This window comes from Apus apus, chromosome 2 (assembly GCF_020740795.1).
Source record: "Apus apus isolate bApuApu2 chromosome 2, bApuApu2.pri.cur, whole genome shotgun sequence".
Classification (NCBI taxonomy): domain Eukaryota; kingdom Metazoa; phylum Chordata; class Aves; order Apodiformes; family Apodidae; genus Apus; species Apus apus.
This window is the reverse complement of record NC_067283.1, coordinates 101,827,735-101,848,268: the sequence shown is the minus strand read 5'-3', so window position 1 is coordinate 101,848,268 and position 20,534 is coordinate 101,827,735. Positions and strand designations below refer to the sequence as shown.

Sequence of the window (20,534 nt, the reverse complement as noted above, 5' to 3'; positions counted from 1 at the left end):
GTAACATCTGTGCTGTTCGTACAGAGCCCTGAAAGAGTATGGGGTGTGTCTGCCTCCCTGCTTATCTCTGCTTGCTTCTCTTCCCCCTGCTGTGCTGAAAGTCTGTCTTCCTAGTGCCAGTCTGCAGCTTATGCTAGCAGCTCAGTGAAACTGGGGTCAGTCTCTGAGATACTCCTCAGTGACCTATCAGTGACTGGGTGAGCATTAGTCAGCTTCATTCTGCTGTTGGTGAAACCTAAGTGAGGTGGTGACATCTGGAGAGAGAGGGAGAGCACAGAGCTGCTGTGTATGGGAAAGGACTGGAGAGCAGAAGTAAGTGGAAGGAAAATGAACAGAGCAGGGAAGAGATTGACTGAGAGAATGCTGAAGGTCTGAGGTTGATGTGGGAGAAACTGATGGATAAACCAAAAGCAGAACACAGAGGTGGATTATGACCAAAAAAAGTGTAGATACTATTAAAAAATATTCAGAAATGATGGTGAGAAGTTCTGTTCTGTTGTAGTTTTTTTTTTTTTTCATTCTTATTTTCCAAGTCAAGACATGTGGTAATGGCTGAACTTCACCTGTAGTTTACTCATTCATGTCCAGCCCAGGCCTGCAAACAATGTTAGGCTTCATATCTGCGCTTTGGGGCAGACTCACAACTACACTAAGTTATGCTGTTCCAGACTTTTAGCTGCTTTGTTCTGGGGCGGATGCCATACATCCATCTTAGTTTGTCAGAGCATTTTGTGCCCTCTTCAATGAAAAGGGAGAATTAAGCATGAAAGTGGGATTTACAACAGGTAGTACTGTGGCTGTGAAGCAGCAAATTAAAAAAAAAACCCCTGAAGGGCTGTTTTCATTATGGCCAACAAATATTGGATGTTTGCCTGATGCCAAAAGCAGGAGTCTTGATGAGAAGGACCACATTGGGAAATCTCCAGTCGTGGGTGTCCTTGCAGGCTGCCCTTCCTTCCCTTTGCTTGTGGCTCTTGCATCAATATAAACAGGAGGTCAGGAGAGCCCTTCTCTGAGGCTTGTCTTTACATTGTTCATTAAGGTTCATTAAAAAGTTGGATCGGACTTTTGGACTTGAACTTTGCAGAACTTTAATTTCCCATTTAAAATGGCTCTGATCATTAGTGCAAATGTAATGGGTTAATGTTCTTTGAGGCTAAAAATGAATAGCCGTGGTGGGAGAACAGTTGTCTTTTCCCAGTGTCACGCTGTAGACAGACTGCTGCTTCTCTTGTCGGCCTCTGATGTAACTTAATTAATTGTAGTGGAATTATTCCTAGTCTGTAATTAAGTGAGAAGAAAATTGAACTGGACAGTGTGAGAAGCGCCCCATGTTGTTGCTTATCATTTTGAAGAGAAATGGAAGAGTTCACATTTCATTAGTGCCAGTCTGTCACCTTGAACATGAAATCCTGATAACTAAGCACTGTTTCAGAAAAGAAGTTACTAGGTGTGGTGTGTAGGTTCAGGTTTACTTTTTTTTTAGCTAATTACTGAAGAACTACTATAGTCTTAGGAGGATACCATAAACTGAGTTGCAAGTTTTTTGGATGTTTTCTTTCTAAGACATGCTGTGCTAATAGCCCCCAGTGCTGCCACTTAAACCTGCAGTTAATCACTGTGGGATCCTCACTTGTGGGGAGGTCTGCCTACTGACATATCTTGCCTGCCTTCTGACTTTTGGATTTACTTCATCATACAGGGAGACTGTGTTTCATGTTTAATTGGAGCTGTTCTGCATAAGTTTCTTCTTTTAATCCAATTTTCAGCAGACGTTCTGTCACTTACGTGAAGAGTAAAACCACAAGAACTACCAGTGTGAGGACTTCCATACCAGTGTAGTGGGTTGGTGGTTATATTAACTGTGGGAAATAGCAGCCATTGCCAGTGTCCCTGGTTGGGTACACAGCCTTTACAGGTGCAGTGCAGCTCTGAAAGTGAAAGCCTGTAATTAATATTTGAAGTCTAAATAGTGAAATTACAGAACTATCTACTATTCCTCAAGGTTTGCATGGAGTTTGTTGTCATCAAGAGTATGCCAAAGGTAGTATTTCTCTTGGACACCCCCTGTGTTAGTTTTACTCTTCTTCTTGGACATATGAATTCATTTTTCAAGTTATTCTTTTAATCTAGGTTTAGGAGTCTTCTTTTTTGATATCCAGTTCTTTACTATATCAAGGAAAGTTTTAGTACTCCTTCTTCCCCACTTGAGAACTGTAATGAAAATAATTTGTCATCTGTGAGAGGACAGAAAGTGTGTCTGGCCAAAGATTAAATAAAAAGGTAACTCTGAGGATATAGTACGAGTTGGAGCTTAAAGAAAAAGAAATAAGATTGATTGAGTCTGTTGTGCATATCCCAAAGTACTTGCCTTGCTTTGTCTGCATTTAGCTTCTTTTTTGTTCTTAATTTTTGGAATAATTGAGTTACAGCCTTACTAATATTTCTCCTTAAGATATTAGCATCACCAGTTATTAAATATGTGGTGGTTTTAATTTTTAAGTTAGTTTCTCTCGAGCTTCACAGGTTACTTTGCTATATCATGGCTTCTCAAATTCATCCATTCATCCTAGCCACTCTTTGTATTTAAAACAGCAGGGCTTTCATTAGCAAATACAGTCTCCAATATTGAGACACCTGAGTCTGTAATTACATGGCTAAGAAATACTTCCAGAGTTAAGATGATGCTCCATATTTTGTTTAAAAATGGTAATACTTGTATTTTGCAGTACAGTAACTTAATTTTTGTCTTAAAAGTAGTCACAATTGCTGCATGAAAGAAAACAAATATTTTTTGTATTAATCTGCTTTAAAAAATTTACACTTTTTAATAAAAATGAAGTTGAGCTTTAAACTGATCTTCATTTTCTACATTTTTTACCTGAAATAACTTTTAGTGTGTTTTTTGATTCAAGGACCTAGCCTGAACCGAATACTGTTGAGCCGTTTGCCACACTGAAGTGATCTTTTTGCACAGGCTGATAATAATTATACCTAGGAGATACATAGAGAGAGTAAATAACTACCTGTATATTACATGTCCCCTCACTATTGTTTCTGCAACAACAAAAATATTGTGTTGAAAATTCCTTGAAATTGAGGCATTATGGTCAGCTGCAAAGGATGCATCCAGGGTGGAAGGGGGAGCTGGCAGAGGGGACAGACTGCGTGGGGAGGATCAATTTGAACCATAGTTCAGACACTCCATGGAATGTAGAATAATCTATAACACCAGTGAGGTGAAAATACAAATCTGGTTAAAATAAAATAGGAGTTTTATTGAAAGTGCATTTATTTAGAAAACAGTATATATATCCTTATCAAAAAGCTGTTCCTTTTTGACTTGGAGAAAGACATTTCTTGTCAGAGTGATGGAAGAATGGTATGTTTAACCGTTAACTAAGTACAAATTTAAAAATATATTTTCTGATAGTAAAATATATATTGGGTAGTGTTTATATGCTGTCATGAAACTCTATTCCCATATTTTCTGTAGCTGTTCTCAAATGGTTGAGGTGGATATGCTTGTGAAGGTGGTGATGGTGCAAGAGAGAAAAATAAACTCCTGATTAAATGTCTATGCTTGGTGGTTAGAATTTAATTTAAATGTGGTAGAATTTGGGAAGTGTGTGCATCATGTCTGGTGATGTGAGAGAACAAACAAACTTCCAGTTCTCAAGGCAGATCATCAGCTGAGGTAAACTATCACAAAGCAAATGATAATAGAGATTTGATTATGTTTCTTTAACCAGTGAAGAATCTGCCCTTCTGTCTGTTGTTTCCCGGAGATGCTGTTGTGGTGTCTGTTGGATTTGTGTCTTTGTTATTAAGGAATTCCTGGTGTTTAAAAGCTGGTGAATGAGCTCCAGATGAGCCTGTCCCCTCACTGGAGTAGTGATTATCACTTCTACCTTTTTTACAGAAATTTAACTTTTCTTCCTGTTATTTTTTCCATTGCCTCCAGTCAGCTCCCTTTGAGGTCATTCTTTGACTGACTTAGTCCAGAATTGCAGCTGAAGTTCCATAGAAAAAGAGGACAATTGCTGCACAGTCTTATTTAGAAATGAGCAATTAAGAACAAAATCCTGACTGGGAAAATTTAGGTTAAAGGTTGCATTTTACATGTTAAAAACCATTAGATGCTATGTGTAATGAGGCACTGTTTTTTTTTTTTTAAGAGTACAAATGCTGTCATTTATATTTTAGTTTATTTTTCAAATTTTTTATCCAGAGTAATTTGAGACAGCTTCTGTGTGGTAAAAACAGTTTAGACTGTAAGGAAGGCACTCGAAGTTAGCACTAGCTAAAGTTTTAGTCGTGGAAGTTCATCTAGATGACCTTACTTTTGTCAAAGTTTTTGTACCGTAAATGGCTAATTCTGCATTCTACCCAGGGTCATTTATTGTTGGTTTATTCCTAAGAAATGATAGAATTCTCCTTTGATGCATTCTTCTAAATGGTGTTAAATGCAAGGCTTAAAGAGAGCAGAGAGAAATGTCTTATCAGAGTATTTCTCAATAAACACTTGATTCAGAACAAAACCATCCTTAATGATAATTGTCCTTTGAAGATGACCTGTGATTACAACCCACAGTTTTGCTGTCATTTAAGCTGGAGGGGACATGTGTTACTGTCTTGCTCAATTGATGAGATTGGATGGATGATTGAATGATGAGACTGCAAGCCAGGTCTTTAGCTTGTCAACTTGTGCCTAATTCACAGTGACAGTGTGCATGCAAGGCAAGTGTCTGTATTCTGTCATATTTAAGCTTCTAGTTACAGCCTTCTCTCTGTGATAATGCTGTAGATGCTCTGAAACAAACTAGAGAAGAAAAGATGACCACAGACTGAAAGGAGTGGGCAATTTTTGTGTTTGTCACTTGGTGATTTTTTCCGTTTCCCTCCTTTAATGCTTCCATATAGAAATTGAATATTAAGGAAGTGTTATCCATTAACAAAAGTACTTAACTCTCTGAGAAAACAGTCTGTTTTTATAAAATACATTTTCAGTTCACTGCCTGTTGTTGCAGTTCCCAAAGCTTCTTGAGCCTAGTATCATCCCTTTTCACTGGGATTTTCACGTTTCTTCTGTTTTTCCTGCTTACTTTGCTCTCCGTTGTCTTCATCACTGGGAATTTTATTGGTACCAGGAAAAGTTAAAGTAACATATGCACTAACTAGTGCATGGGGCTGACTTAATTGCAGATAGTTCCATATACTAAAGCTGCTGAAATCTTTCTAGTAATGTATGCTTTAAAATGTTTCCATATTTTATTGTAATGATTTTACCCCTGCTGCTTAGCAGAAGGCTAGTGACGGGAAGAAGGAAAGTAGCTGTCTGGACCTGTTTGTTAAATGAACATAAAAAAAACCAAAACAAGTTGTTAAATGAACATCAGAAAAGGCAAAAGAGAAGAATCTTCACCAAGAGAAAATAGTTTAAAAGTATACAAGTAGCTTAAAACAATTGAAATGGACCTGTGATCTTCTAGAAGTTGGTATTGTTTTAAGGTCGATGGTTTAGATTTTTTTAAGATGCTGAAAAATTCAGATGCAGTTGCCAGTGGATCACTTTTTCCTTCTCTTTGTGATGAAGTTCTTTTAAGATGAAGCCACTTAAGAAAAGATACTCCACATACATAAAACTACTTTGTTTTTATCCCTGTGATTTACTTCACTGTATTCTTAGTGATTGTCACACCTTCATTGTGGCAGGTGACTCTGTCGTGTTTGTTCACTCACTGACTCTCAGGCAGATGGAGTTACCTTTCTTCAGGCAGTCAGTGGCAACAGCTGTTAGGTTTTTCCATGTCATAGGATCTGCTGAGAGGTCTTTTAATGCCTTCAAACAAGTCAGAAATGTAGATGAATACTTGAAGACAGTGTAAATCATGTGACATTAACTAGTTTTGAGTCTTAAAAAGTCAGAGACCTCTTTTGCTAATGCTCCATCACTGTCTCAGAGGAGCAATGTATCTGTGACCACATGCAATGCAAAGTGCTCTGGGCATCCAACTGAGGACCTGGACTCCTTGCATTTCTCGTGCTGCTTTAATTCATTAGACTGGTTCCACAAAATATATTATGTCAAACATGTATGTTATTGGTTCTTTATGTTACTATTTTTTCTCTGTCTGGAAGGTTATCTAAGTGTTGTGACTCAGTTGTTACACCATGCTGTGCTCTGTGCACATGAGTGCCTTAATGCAGCTGCAAATGGGAAATTAGGCATGTAATTGATAAATTTCTTGGTTTACTTTTTTAGTAGACAGTGTATTTTTTCTTCTCTATCTCAAAGAAGGGGCTACCTCTAGACTCAACTCTAAATACATGCTCCTTTTTTTCCTTGAAGCGTGGAGGTAGTGAGTCTCCACTACGTCATGTGTTAAATTCTGTCTGTAGAATGTTTGGCATTACCTATATATTGATTGGCATAGCCTAACCTGTCATTTGGGACATAGGCTTTAAGGAAGCATGAATATATTTTTAATATTTTAAAGGGACTGAGGGAGTCAAATTAGGATTCATACAGTCAAAATTGTAGAAATGTGGACAGTTAAAATGACTACATTTGGATTTGACTGATTTCAGTATAGATTAATAAAATGTACAAGTGTGTGACTGCCTTGCTGGAAAACGTCTTTGGGAGCAGAGTAGCACAAAGTGTAGAATACATGTAATAAAGCATGTAGAAGATATGTAATGTATGGTTATCAAATGAATAATTAATATATCAAGTGTAATACAGTTTACTGGAAGTATTTTTTGCTATACTGAGATACAGTTGTACTAAAAAATTGCCTAACAGGTGCACATGGGAAAAATCCAGGGTTATTGCCAACAGTTTGACAAGTATTTTCCACAGTTTTCTTTAAAAAAAACTTGGTTGAGCTTTTTCCTTTCTTTTGGCTTTTTATCTAGCAATATTGAATTAGAATTGTACAATACTCATGTGAAATGATTTGCTGTCAGGGTTTCACAGAGTCCATTGCATAGCTCTTGAGAAGGTCTGATTTTGTTTTGGTGAAGTTGGTTGCTTTTAGGTGTTCAAAGCGCGGATTCCTAAACACCTAGAGAAAGAAATCTTTCAAGAGAAATTTACTAAATCACAGGAGAATATAATTTGCACTAGGGCTGTGCTTAGTCTGTAGGATTGAGGCTATTGTTTCTGAAGTTCTGTAGGACTTCTAAAAAAAATCAGGCGGTGTCATTATTGCTGAACTGAAAACCTAAACTGGGAACAGGATCATAAACTGGATGGAGAAGAGATAAATGTGTATCTAAGTCAAGATACCTTAATTTACATTCTGCATGCTTACTTTAACAAGAATGAAATAATTGGCTGTTTGAAAATGAGTGGTGAGTTGATAACTGTTATCTATGTCTGTGTCAGTCATAAGACAACACTGGAGAGTTACTTGTTGCTTTATCAGTATTCTAAGTGAGCATAATGTACACAGTATACTTGAGGGACTTAGGAAGGTTGAAAATTTTATGTAATCCATCAGGTATATTGGTATATTTGCAAAGCAAGAGTATTTCCACAATCTGAGTGTTTCTACCAATGTACATTCTGTTTGTATACCACAGGGCCTAAAAAGGAATCTCCAAACCTCAATATCTTTATGTATCATCCAGAAGTGGCTATTAATTTCCATAATTTTCAGAATTACAAACCAAACTGCATTTTTGCAGGCATTTCACAGCAGTTTGCAACAAATTGCTGCATAAATTTACACTATTGTAAGAAAAATTGTGTTTCTTACCTAGTATGGCATCAGTTAGCACTACAAAAAAAAAAATCTTACTTCTTCTGAGCTTGTCTATTTTTGTTTTTATTTCTAGAAATTACTATCCACTGCTTTGGTACTTTACAACAGACAGGACTTCATGGAAACAGGCACTTACAATCCCTTTCAGTTGACAAATGAATACTTTTTTTTCACTTGCTCAGTTCACTGAGGATTTCTTTTGCCCATTAGGTTTGGATCTAGTGCTGCAGCTGTGCTCAGGTGGGCCAGCAGAGCATAGTACAAGGACTTTTTCTCCATTTTCTTTGCAGTGGCTGAGCAGAGTATTGCTAAGACTTTAGTTGGAACCTGTTCAGTCAGGCCAAGTTACTTGTATCTTACAGGTCTCTAATGCAGTCTACTCATTCATCTGTCCATTCCACCCTAATTCCGTCATACTTCCTTGTAGGATTTATTTTCTAGATTAAGAAACAATAAGTGCTGTATCTTTTAATCCCTTAAATCCCTTTTCTATTCTTTTTCCGTGGATGGGTTTAGCACTATCTTCTATGGATGCACTGAAACATCCTGTTGCAACCTCTCCCTGTCAGTTGCTTGACAACTCACTTTCCTTTCACAACAGCGACTCTTGATCTTCCCTTTCAGAAATCCTGCCACAGTTGCTGTAATCACAGACTCTGAGTTCTTGTTAACTCAAGTGTATCTCGGTTTTAAAGTGTGTGTGTATATATTTGTTTTACAGATCTTTTTTCTGTAACTCTCAGGGCTGCGAAGTCTCGTGAAGCAGCTTTCCAGATAAAGTCAGTAACAAACATTGACTTGACATTCCTAGGAGATAAATTAATGGCTCTGTCTGCAATTTGAAAATCTCACATGGACTCTACCAGCATGCCTTGACTCCTGATTCTTAAAGTAAATGGTAGTTCACAGTTGAACCTGCTGAAGAATGTGAAGTCTGATGGTGACGTTGTGTTCTGAGGACTGCTAGTGGCTCATATTTGCCAAGAAATGTCACAGTTTATGACATTTATGTGAAGTACTTAACTAGTAAATGATTTTATTTGAAAACATTTTTTAATTGTATAGATACGTTGCAGGTGAAAGGTCTGGTGAATGAAATATACTACCAGTTTGCTCTGCAAATCTCTTTCTAAAATCCTCAGTGAATTTGTCTTAATAGTGAGCCAAGACAGAAGGTCCTTTTTGGTTGCCTGAAGAGCTTCTTCCATTCTTCTGTACGTGGACTCTTCCTGAACTCTTCTCAGCAGCTGCTTCTTCACTGCTGTTTCTTTCTTGAGGCGGTTTCTTTTTTCACAAGTTGTGCTGTAAGTGCCCCGTGGTGTGCCCTCTTCTGTTTCTCCGTAGCTTCCTACATGTTCTCCATACATACCTCTCATTGCTCTGCTGGGGTGTTCTGGTGGCAGCTCCCACTCATCACAGCTGCTGCCATTTTCCCCACATACTGCAGTAAAAAGCTGGATAATGTCAGTTTCAGGACTACCTATGAAGCTTGCATATTTTCATTTCTTACTCATGATGAATGAGGTTTGAATTCAAGATCAGAGGTGGGGGTCTCATCTGCTTGCAGTGAAAGATGAAGAGTGGTTGCAAGCAGAACAGTGTTTCAGTCCTGTGTGGGCTGGCCCCTGGGCGCAGCTCTGATCCCCAGCTGGCTGCCCTTGAGCCTGTGGTGAGGTCCTTGATGTGGTCGTCCTTTTATTCTGCTTCAGGGAATGGACCTGGTCACTAGTGATGCGGGTATACTGGTCAGCATTGCAAAAACATCTGCCACTAGTGTTCTGGAAAAGCCATTTTGTGTGTGTGGGTGAGGGCTTGCTTTGGTTGTACTGCATCTGTGCTGTAGTCTGGGACGTGAAGTGATCCAGTCAACTGCTCTTTTGGCACGTGTAAGGCACAGGATGGATAGTTCTGTTTCTCAGGGAGGCAGATGTGCAAGCTCTGGCTTATGGGGATGTATCGGTCTTGGCGAGGAGAGGAGAGTGCGGAGATCTTGGAGCCCTTGGTGGAACTCACAGTTCCTCTCAAAGAGGAAATTTACTTTGTGGAGGAAGGTTTCTCTTCCACAGTTTGAGCTTTTCCCTAGCATATGGGTAGGTAGGAAGAGTTTGCCAAATGTGTGATAGTTACATAAAACATGCAACATCTGACAGATACGAAAAGGGTTATAATAAACGATTCCTTTGCACTCCCTCTCTGAAAAAGCTAAACAAAATGGTAATACAAAGGCCATTGGGTTTTCTTTCCTATTTTAGGGGTCCTATATGTTAGTGTGGAAACTGACTGTGAGCATGGACTAACACTGGCTGGATCTATCTGAGAACTTCCTCCTAGGCAAGTACTATGCTACTTGGGATTACAGTGTTTTAGTTTTATTTGTCGTTGCTATTAATACTTGTGTATAAGTGGGAGATTATTTCCCATAATCTCATCTCCATCTCCTTTTCTGCATCTGCTGTGACTCAGATACTATAGGCTACTTGAAGTTCTCAGACTTTTTCTTGTCTCCTTTCTCCCATTTATAAAGTTGTACTAGGTTTCTGAAGGATAAAGTGAAGTTAAAAGAAGAAAAAGAGTTGTATTTAGGAACTGGGCATTATTTTGCTTTACTGGAAATACTTAGCCAGGTTGGTGGTTTGGAAATACTTTCATGAGAACTGCTTGAGCTAGAAGTGACTGAGACAAAATTCTGTAAAAATAACTGTGAACTCCAGTTTATAACAAAGTTGACAGCCTGCAATTAAAAAACTTTCCATAGCTGCAAGAAGGGAAGAATTATGGATTAAAGTGATCTGGATTATTTTTTTGTTTGGGCTATTTAAAAAAAAAAAAGTTAACATTGGGGTTTGAACTCCGCTGTGACTAGTTTATTCCAATTCAGTTTTTCCTTTGTATCCTTAATAAGAGTGACACAGAGGAACAGAGGACGGGAAGAGACACTTTTTTTCTATTTAAAATTGGTTCCGCAGGATGGAAATTTGGCAACAGACGTGGAAACTAAGCAAATCTGTTTACAGAGCTCTCTGCCTCTCTATAATGAAACCAACAAGAAAGCTCAAATAAAGAGAGATTTTACTGATGAAGCCATACTTTGATTAAATTTGTTTGCGTGTGCTGCTTTCTTGGTCTTTTTAGCTTGCTGATAGAATTTGATGTGAGATATATTGTAAAATGAGGGTGCCAGAACTCATCTTGTGTCCTGTACTCTTCAGATCTTCTGGCCACCATTCACATGGATGAGCCAGATACGAGGAGTCTGAAAGTGGTGATATCAAAGAAGCTAAGGGTCTACTGCTAGGATGAATGTTAGGACAGCACTTTATTATTAAAAGAGTCATCGCAGGTTTCAGACACAAATTTAAGGATTGGGCTGTGGCTACTGTTAATGAAGGAACACATGGGAATAAGTGGAATCAGTTTCCCGTCTCTACCTCCTGCAATTAGTTGTCAGATCTTTTCAGACCTCTGGAAGGTGTACCTGTGCCCTCCATGGTGTGCTAGCAGGAAACAGCTAGGATGGGAGGCTGGAGTGACACAATTCCCTGTGCCATTAACCTAATGATCAGGAAAAATGAGTCAATAGGAAGATGGAAATGAGTGTTAATCAGATAAAGAACAGTGAAAGTTTGCCTAAGATTGAGGAGAAAACTTGGGAGAAGCTGTAACTTGCTGACTCAGAAAATTTTCTGGTACTATGTAGTTGTCAGCAGTCCCACACTTCTGGCAAACACCAGGAAAACATTTTAAGTTTTTTTAGTTTTTTGCTTACTTTTTCTACCTCAGATTAAAAAATGTTAGAAAAATGAATAAAGTCTTCACTGAAGAGTTACAAGAGGAGAAATTGGTTTTATTGTGCCTGTGCCACTTCTTAGTCACATATGAATTAATATATAAAGGGGAGAGGTTGGTGGTACCTTAAATTCCCTGGCTTCAAAATAAGCAAATACTTATTGTTGTTTATAAAAAAAGGCAGAAAATGACATTCCTTTGTTCCCTAAAACTTGTCTGCAAAGATGCAAAATTTATACATTGCAAGGATAATTATCTACTTCATAAGGCATTATTTACAAATGTATTACTTACCTGAATGAATGTAAGCTCTGCAGGAAGAGTCAACTTTTATGAAGGGAAGTGCCACCTTTCAGAGGCTTTGGAGAGGCTGAATGTGCAAGTGAATAAAAAAGACATGGGTGGCATTCAGAGGTCTTGGACAATGTTCTGTACCAGGAGGAAGTTAAGCAGCTGTACTTGAAGGAGGATCAATGTAATGGACTAATATATGGCTAAAAGATTAAGGTTGGAATAAGTGGTCCCTTCTCACAGTTACCAGCTGTAGTTGGACTAGTTGATGTATTCAACATAAAAAAGTACAGTCGATCAACAGCTTGTTAATAAAGTGAGAAAATTTGCAAATGATATTAACTTGCTCATGGTAATAAATTGGAGGGGTACCTGATATGGCTGTGTGGTTGAGTAGGAGAAGGGCAAGTAAAATTCAGTGCAGATAAATTGAAAGTGATCTACATGGGGAAAAAAAACTGTGATTCCTCCAACAAATGATGGGCTTTGAGCTGGCTGTTACGAGTGAGTCAGTTACCAGGTTATGGTAAACAGCAATGTAGAACAGGAACTCAGTGCTCTACACTGATCAGAAAAGCAAATCAAATGCTATGAAATATTATTAAAGGCACAGAGAATTAAACAGATGTCATCCCTGTTGTCACTGTATGAGTTCACAGCTCACCAGTATCTTGTATAGCATGTGCAATTCAGGTCCCCTCAGCACAGAAACAATACAGTAGGATGGGAAAAATTTATGGAAAGCATCAGTTATAAGAAAGGCTTATGTACAAAGAAAACTGTGACTCTATCCTGGAAAGAGACATTGGAGGATATTCTTGAGGCCTGCAATATTGTGAGTGATGGGGAGAGGGTGCACAGGTTCAGTGCACTGTTTCTTCTAACATGAGTCCTAGAGGAGGCATCAAGTAAAGTAAGAGTGTGAGCAAACAGAAGAGAGGTGTTGTCTTCTTAAAACATTGTGCCAAAGAATGTTGTGTTTGCTGAAAGTTTACATGGGTCCGCTTTATGACACTACATGCTAAAAAAATATTTTTTTTTTCTGTAATGGTACATATTATGTGGTGGATAGGTGCACTTTGAAACATTAGTGTTTTCAATGCTCTTTTGCAGTTCTTTGTAGCCTTTTATTTCCTGCAATAGGTAACTATCACAAGCCTGTAAGAAAAAGTGAGATAAGCTTACTTAGTTGAATTAAGTGGCCTCCCTATAGAAGAAGCCTTTTTGTTTTTTATTTAGCCCCCCAGCTTCCTCAACTGAAGAGGATGTAGTTGCTTTACTTGGATTTTAAGAAGCAGTCTTGGATTTAGTTTCTAGTAAATATCTGCACCGTTCTCTTTACCCCTAGGAAATAACTCTCAGCATGTTTGAGAACTTCAGTTGTGCACATAGGAGAAATACTGTGAGTTATAGTGGTGTGGATTTGTTCGCAGCCCTGGATTCTCTCTAAGTCATTATGCCTCTTTAGGCAAGCTTGTTGTCATTCAAGAAGGTGAAATTGTGCTTTAGCTCTCAAACATGTCAGATTGCTTCTTGGTGTGTTGCCAGCTTCTTCTGAAGCGGTCCTTCTTTAGCCACTGTTACAGAAATACTAGGTCCCAGATTTTGTGCAAAAAAAGCAGTTGTTAATGCAAAGAAAGCTAGGAGCTCTCAGTCCCAGTATCCTCATCTTAGCAATGGGGCACGGCTTTCTTGAACGTGCCTTTCCCAGTTTTGGAGTTCATGCTGTATGTTGCTGAAACACAGGTCCTCCACTGAAAGCAGAGGAATAATGACACCACCAGAAGCTTTTAGCTGCCACTTGCTGCACCTCCCTGAGTTGGGTGAGCTCAGTTCCCTTCTCTCTGAGGTAATTTCTCCTCAGTAGCACCAGACTTTATATTAACGTTCCAAGTGCACGTGCTTGCCTGTGTTTTGTGTGCTTCATGCCTTTCCCCACCTCCATCCCCTGTGCCTGTGCTGTATTCTGAACCTTCACTCGATCATCCTTGGCAACCTCACCAGGGAACCATGGCCTGGCCTCTGTTTCTCTGGCTGTCACATCTTTGTTTCTTGTGCTCTGTTTGGTCTGGGGATTTCCGTTTCCCGGACCAGCTGGAGAGCTCCAAGTGTGCACGCTGGAGCCTCCATTTCTCACTGAACCCTGATGAGAGGGATGTGTTGTTTTACCTAGCAACTCCGCCTGGGGTGATTCCTCACAGCGCTAGGAGACCTTCATTCACTTCTATTCTAATGGACACTTTCTCTTTTAAGAAACCTCTCTTTCTTACATCGTTATTGGTCTAGGAAAAGGGCCAATACCTTTTTTTGTTGCAGTTTCTAGTGTGATACTTGTGTGTGATGTTTTGCTTCTGAAATGAGAGGCAAATCTGGGGATGGTCTTGAATACGGTTGCAGAGAAAGCACAAATACCAAAGTTAAATGGGAGCGCAGGTTTCCTGATGGTAACTTGTTGTGCTAACAGCAGATTCATTTGTTTCCTAATTAATCAGAGAGAGTGTTCTTTTTATTTCAGCCATCTGGTGGAGAGCATGTTGTTTAGCTTCTTGCTACTGCAGATTGGAGCTACACAGGAAAAAGGATGTTTCAACTTCTGTTTTTGGCTTGTTTTTCTAGGTTGAGTCAGTATAGAGCACGTTAAAACATACAGTAATCAATTGCAAAGTTCATCTCTCAAGGACTGCAAAAATGTAACTTAAATTGTCTTTCCTGAAAAGACAAGATGATTATATTGATAGTACAATTGCTTATTATTACTTGTTTTATTCCATGAATACAGTGAAATAAATTCTCAAGACAAAAGCAAAATTTCCTTAGTGAACTGCAGAGTTATTCTAGGATACTGCTTTGTAGAGAACATTCAGTGTTGCTTTTACTTTTCGTCTTTGGATTCATGTCAGAAACATATTGCCTGTCACACAATTTGTTGTTGAGTGTGCCATTAGCTTGCTAACTCCTCACAAGGATCTTAAAACATTGCATTTTTTTTTTTCTCCAGAAGTCCCTTTAGTGCAGCCTTTCTCTGGAAGAGATACTGTTCTTGTGGAATATTTTCCAAGGAGCAGTCTGTCCCTATGCAATGTTTACTGTATTTTTGCCTTGCAGCCAGCAGATTTTAGTACAAACTTGCCTGGGGGTGGCCTTGTCCTATTTTCCTCTTAGATGGTTCTGGCATTTATAGAGCTTGGGAGATTGTGCTTCTGAATTTTCCAGTCTGAAGAGCTCGAGCCAAAACAGCAGGGGAGACAGCAAACCTGTATGTTGTTTGGCTTACGGCAGCTGGGCCTGTTTTTCCTTTGACCTAAAGCAGTGGCAGATTTTCTTGGGTTTTGTGTGGAGGAGGGGGATGTGAAGAAGGGAAGGATAGATGAGGAAAACTGCTTTATCTCTGTGCTTGAGAAAAGCAAATCTCCCCCTCCCCCCATTCCTCTTTTTGCACCCCTAACAAAGGTAACTCCATGAACTCCATGTTGCTTTTATGTTACACATAGAGATTTTATTTTTTTGGGTTAGTTTATGAATACTGGTTATTGATGAGAAAAGGGACTGTGCTTTGTTCAAGTATTGCATAAGCACTTAGAGCAACAAACTCTTTTTACGTTGTACTGTAACACCTGAAGAATGGACTTGTTCTTAGGGGATTGTCTCCTGTGCCGTTTTTAGTGACCCTTGATAACTTCCCACTAGCCTGTATTTTCTCCCTTACGTCTTGATCAGTGAAAGAGACTCTTGCCAATTAGGGTCCAGAGTTTTTGCTGGAGAAGGAGCTTCGATGAATGAAAATGTGGGAAAATATGAAATACCCCACAGATGGGTGGTTCAAAAAGCATAGCAACTCTTCAAATTTGGCCTTGTGCTCGGGAAGTCTTTGTTGTCTGTAAACACTGTCTCCACAGTCAGGCCAGCTAAATGAGGTTTCCTGTGGAAATAAATTTCACTGTTGCTGCCTTATACATGTCCTAGTCTTATATTTATCAGCAGATGTTTCAGTTAAGTTTTGTATTCCTGTAACAAATACTTAGTTGTGCCACAGAGTGAATTTATTCCTAGAGGAATAGTTTTGCATGTGACTGATGGAATCCCAAGTTTATGAATTCCAGGAGTATAGGAGAGTTTCTTAAAAAGTTTGTGAGAACAACAGTTAGCATTGAGGCTTAGTACATGTTTGAACACAGTGAACACTGCTTATGTGTGCCAAGCATTTCCAGGGGACTCATAGTGAACAAACTGAAAATACATAATTTCTCTATTAAAGATTTATAGGATTCCTGGTTGTATGTCTACACTAAGTTGGGACAAACAGGTGACACATTTTGAGCCTCCTCAGCTGAACATAAAGGGAAAGAAATATATCAATCATTCTCCCTGTTTTAATACTTTCTCCCTTTATATTGTTTACTTTGTAGTTTTGCTTTACAGGTATGTGGGTATCTTCATGATGACTTTTTTTCTGCTGTAGTTCTGACAAGAGATGATGTTACAGAAGCTACGTAACTGCTCCTGTGAGGAAGCTGTTCAGCAGCTTCATAGTACAAGTGCTCATCCAGAAAAAAAAAAAATTAATTGGCAACTTTGATAATTCCCTCCCCTCCTCTTGTCCCCGTTTGCAGCCCTTTGCGTCAGTCAGTGATGTTCCCAAATAATATAATTTGGACCTGTAAATCTATGCAAGAAGCAAGGGCAATGTTAGAGCAGACACACATTAATATAAAGATTTCCTATTGGGATAAGAAGGGTCAGCAGAGAGTTGGTTCTGTAGAACCAGCATCTCCAGCCTCTCTTGGCTGAGCAGTGGGAGTGCCTCAGGCTGTCCGTGTGGGCCAGGAAAGAGCTGAGCCTTTTGAAAAATATGCTGGCTTCAGGATAGTTAGCTGTGTTATGTCGGCAAGTAGTCCAATTTTGCCTAGCTGTTCTACATTTATTTTCCTTTCTTCTTTCCATTCTGCAAGTCAGTGTTGCAGGATGAGATTTTCATTACTTCTAGGTTAATTGGATACCTGTCACTTGACCAAAATACCCTCACCTGTGCAAGCTTTGCTCTTTGTCCGCAAGGTGATGGTTTAAATTAGATACATTAAAAAAAAAAAGAAAAAAAAAGTAATCCGTTCTGAGGTTACAATTTATCTCACCTTTATCTCACTTTTCTTTAGGAATCACCTCTTTTCAGTACTGGTTTTCTTTGTCTAACATGTTTTTTTTTTCTGCTCTTTGTTGTCCTTTGTTCTACAAATCCCAGTGGGCTGTGGTGAATTCTTGTTTCACATCTCCCCGTTTTTTCAATGGTTGTCCAAACTCTGAAGGCAAAACACAAACAAAGGACCCTGAGACTTCTGTGAATGTACTCTTTTGAACTTTAGTAGTGTTCCTCATCTCACTTTTGTCACTAAATGTAGTAAGTTCTATAATTTGTCTTCTGATATATAATACTTCTACTGCATCCCTTAGGACTAGATTTCCTTCCCATGTTAAACTTACTCAAGGAGGCTGTAATCACAATTTACTCATTTCTCTCTTCTTTTTATGTTCTTAAGAATGTCTTCCATAGCATTAAGTAGCAGATCTGGTAGATTCTTTGCTGGCATTAAGGACTGTGTAACCAAGTGCCCTTGAAAGTCAGTTATGTAAAAGAGCAGCCTTGAGCTGGCCATAAGAATTATGCTGGCTTGAGTTTTAATTTAATAATTGAGGAATTGGAACATAAAACGGTTACTTAAATCTAGAATAGGGTAGAGCCTTATACTTTATTAGGCAAATTCTAATTTCATGAACTATGATGTATCACTGGTTTAACATTTAGTTTAGGTAATCCCTTTGCATGCAACAGAGCACTTTAGGTGCTGTTATTATTAGGAAAAAGCCTTGCGTTTGGTTGCCTTAGGTATTTTTAGTTGAGTGTTTTGAAAGAAATTACCAAGTTGTGCCTTTGAAATACCAAGAAGAGTCTTGAAATACAGTCTTTATGTCTGTTTTTTCCTTTCATAACTTAGTTATCATAGAAGTTGCAAGTCTTCTGTAAAAGTTCCCTGTATTTTTTCTGAAGATGCATCATAACTGAATCTCTTGTCTTATTAAAAGTTACATGAGTTCTGGACAATGGAGGAGAGATATATGATCCAAATAATTGTTTTGTCTCTTTGGGCAAAGGTTTTTTATTGTTGCATACATTATATGCAAAAATTGGTGGATGTGAAGTTATCTGCAAATACAGGCTTGGCAAACCTCTTCTGGAATTCGGAAAGGGTTTTCCAGTTCGACTTAGTCATTTTTTCCCAAATGTCTTGGCATAACTGATCACTCAGGAGTGACATATGGTAGAAACATGCTCTAAGGGACAAGTCTCCCGGATGGCGCACAGCACCACACAAGATAGACAGATGGTGGCTTATTCAACCTTGGAAAAAGTTTAATCCTACATATTGGCACGGTGGCCTGGGTATTGAGAGAGAGGCACACACATGCCTGTGAAATCTGAGGCAAAGCTTTTGTGAGTGTGCTTGCTACCATTGAAAGAACTAGAAATACTAAGATACAGCATGAGTATCTGCAAAATGATGTGTTCAACATGCTATGCAGAAGAAGTGATGTTCCATAGGAAGGTGGAAGTCCCAGAGTTAGCAGAACACTGCAGAGAATAAAGTTTGCTGAAGTTTTCACAGCTGTTTCTTGACTAAAACATGCTTATTAACAAAGCTGTTAAGTACTTGCCTTATCCACCAACAGCTGTTGATTAATTGAAGTGTCTAATAGGAGAAAAGTTATTTTATATTCTTCATGGTTTTACTTATGTTTCAGGGGTTGTTACTGGTTTTGTGAAGTGTTATTAGCACTTTCACAGTACAGAAACTGTAGTAAGCTTTCTCTTAGCTAAGTTCACACAAAAAGTTACAAATTCCCTGATGTTAAGTCTAAACTTTTAGCATAAAATGCAAACTTTATATACTTTTTTTAAGAAGCAGAAGAACATTAGGCTTTTCACTTTAATATCTTTGTGTTTAAGACAGTAAAGAGAGAGAGAATATCTGACATGGAAAAATGAATCCTAGATGTGACTTCTTGTCTGGGAAGAACAAAATCTGCTTTGAATTTTTTCTGGAAATCCAGTAGGGCTTGATTCATTGATCTTCCAGAGTCAGTGCCATATTCTCTTAAGGATATTGAAAGTACGACCCACTGAGAACATGAAGGATTGCCTACCAAACTTTTTTTCCCGTCACTTTCTTTTCCTTGTAGATCACACTCAATACTCACACCCGGAAGCAAAAGGAAGAATCTCCTGACTCTCTGGGCTTCAAGGATGTCATTATGTTGTATTGGATGAATTTAAACTAGCCAAGACTTCTTTCTGAAACACTTGCAGAAAGGTAAATGTAATTCAAATAAACTAATCTTTTGCCAGTAAAGGAAGCCTTTGGTCAAATTAATCTCACACCAGTAAATTTCAGCCATACTGTACCACAGCATCATTATCTTTTTGATACATATTTTATAGCAATTATATATGTAGTATGTATGTGTTGATGTGTGTGTATAGATATATATCCCTATACATAGCTATAGATAAAGCTTACTAGTAATTTTTAGATGTTGGAAGATTTTGATTTGTTATCCCTAGTATTTTCTGTGGAACTATATTGGTTTTAAGGAATTCTCTAGGTGAAAGAGGCAGGTGAGGAGGAGGGAGAGAATTGAGATGCCGAGAGTAGCCAGCATATTGGTAATTATTTGCCTGGATGTGGAAGACTCAGTTAATGTTTCTGTTCTGCCTAATGAGAAAAATTACTTGTAAATGAGATTCTAGCTGCTGAACTGTGAAGTCAAATGGTTCATTCAATGTCAAATTCATGTTTTCAGCTGAGGGTGCTCTACTGTAACATAAAGATATGCTTCCTTTTGGTCTAGTAAAAATAAACATTCACTCTTCCTGAGGATGTGAGTACCTTTCAGTTACTTATTTCCTTGTCACCCTTTTCTTTCTTTTGCTGTGCTCCGTTGTGAGAAATGGTAAACATATCATAGCCAAACTTGAAGGCCTACAGTCATTACTTCAGAACCAGCACATTCTTTCTAATCTCTCTTTTTTTTTTTTTTTCAGTCTAGTATAACTAGTTATTGTAGGACTTAGTCAATAAAATAATCTAATAATTAGATTTTGTGTCCAAGTGCACAGTCAGCAATATATGACAGATATCAGTTTACTTTCTGCCTAAACCCTACAAGAGTTTCTTACATGCCGCACAGAAGGAGTGAGTGTTTTGTTGGCCCATCCAGCCTTCTCTGACAGAGTCTTGCCTTGCTGTCACGAAGCATGCCTGTGGGCCTTCCAAACATCATTTACTTGTGAGAAAAGAAAGCTCCAATCTGGTGAGATGATTAAAATTCTGCAGATCTACAGCTGACACCTTTTTGACCTAGATCTGAAGTTCAGACTTGGAAATACTTCAGTCCCTTGAAATTTTAACTCATGCTTCATAGAATTGCTGGTTTTATAATTCATAGGCTAAGCATGATCATCTCGTTGTTGAACTGGTGAATGTCAGTGTGTGCGAATCAGCCATCTGCTGTCAGGGCTGAGTCTTGTATCTCCCTGGCCAGCAACAATGGAGGTCATTAAACCACGATGGCTCTCAGATGGGAATGGTTCAAGGGCTGTGTCCAAAAAAAGCCATTTTCCTTGAGCCTACTGGT

General features: G+C 38.6%; 1 protein-coding gene across 4 annotated transcripts in view; it reads left to right on the top strand.

The window, feature by feature from the left end:
- Positions 1-20,534, top strand: part of LDLRAD4 (low density lipoprotein receptor class A domain containing 4) — a 293,120-nt gene that overhangs the window by 23,505 nt on the left and 249,081 nt on the right. For 3 of the 4 annotated variants that reach the window (XM_051609863.1, XM_051609857.1, XM_051609859.1), the window contains exon 2: positions 19,080-19,210. The exons of the other annotated variant lie outside the window; for it this stretch is intronic. The gene's annotated coding sequence lies outside the window, so the exon portion shown is untranslated. The remainder of the gene's footprint in view (positions 1-19,079; positions 19,211-20,534) is intronic. 4 annotated transcript variants of the gene reach the window in all.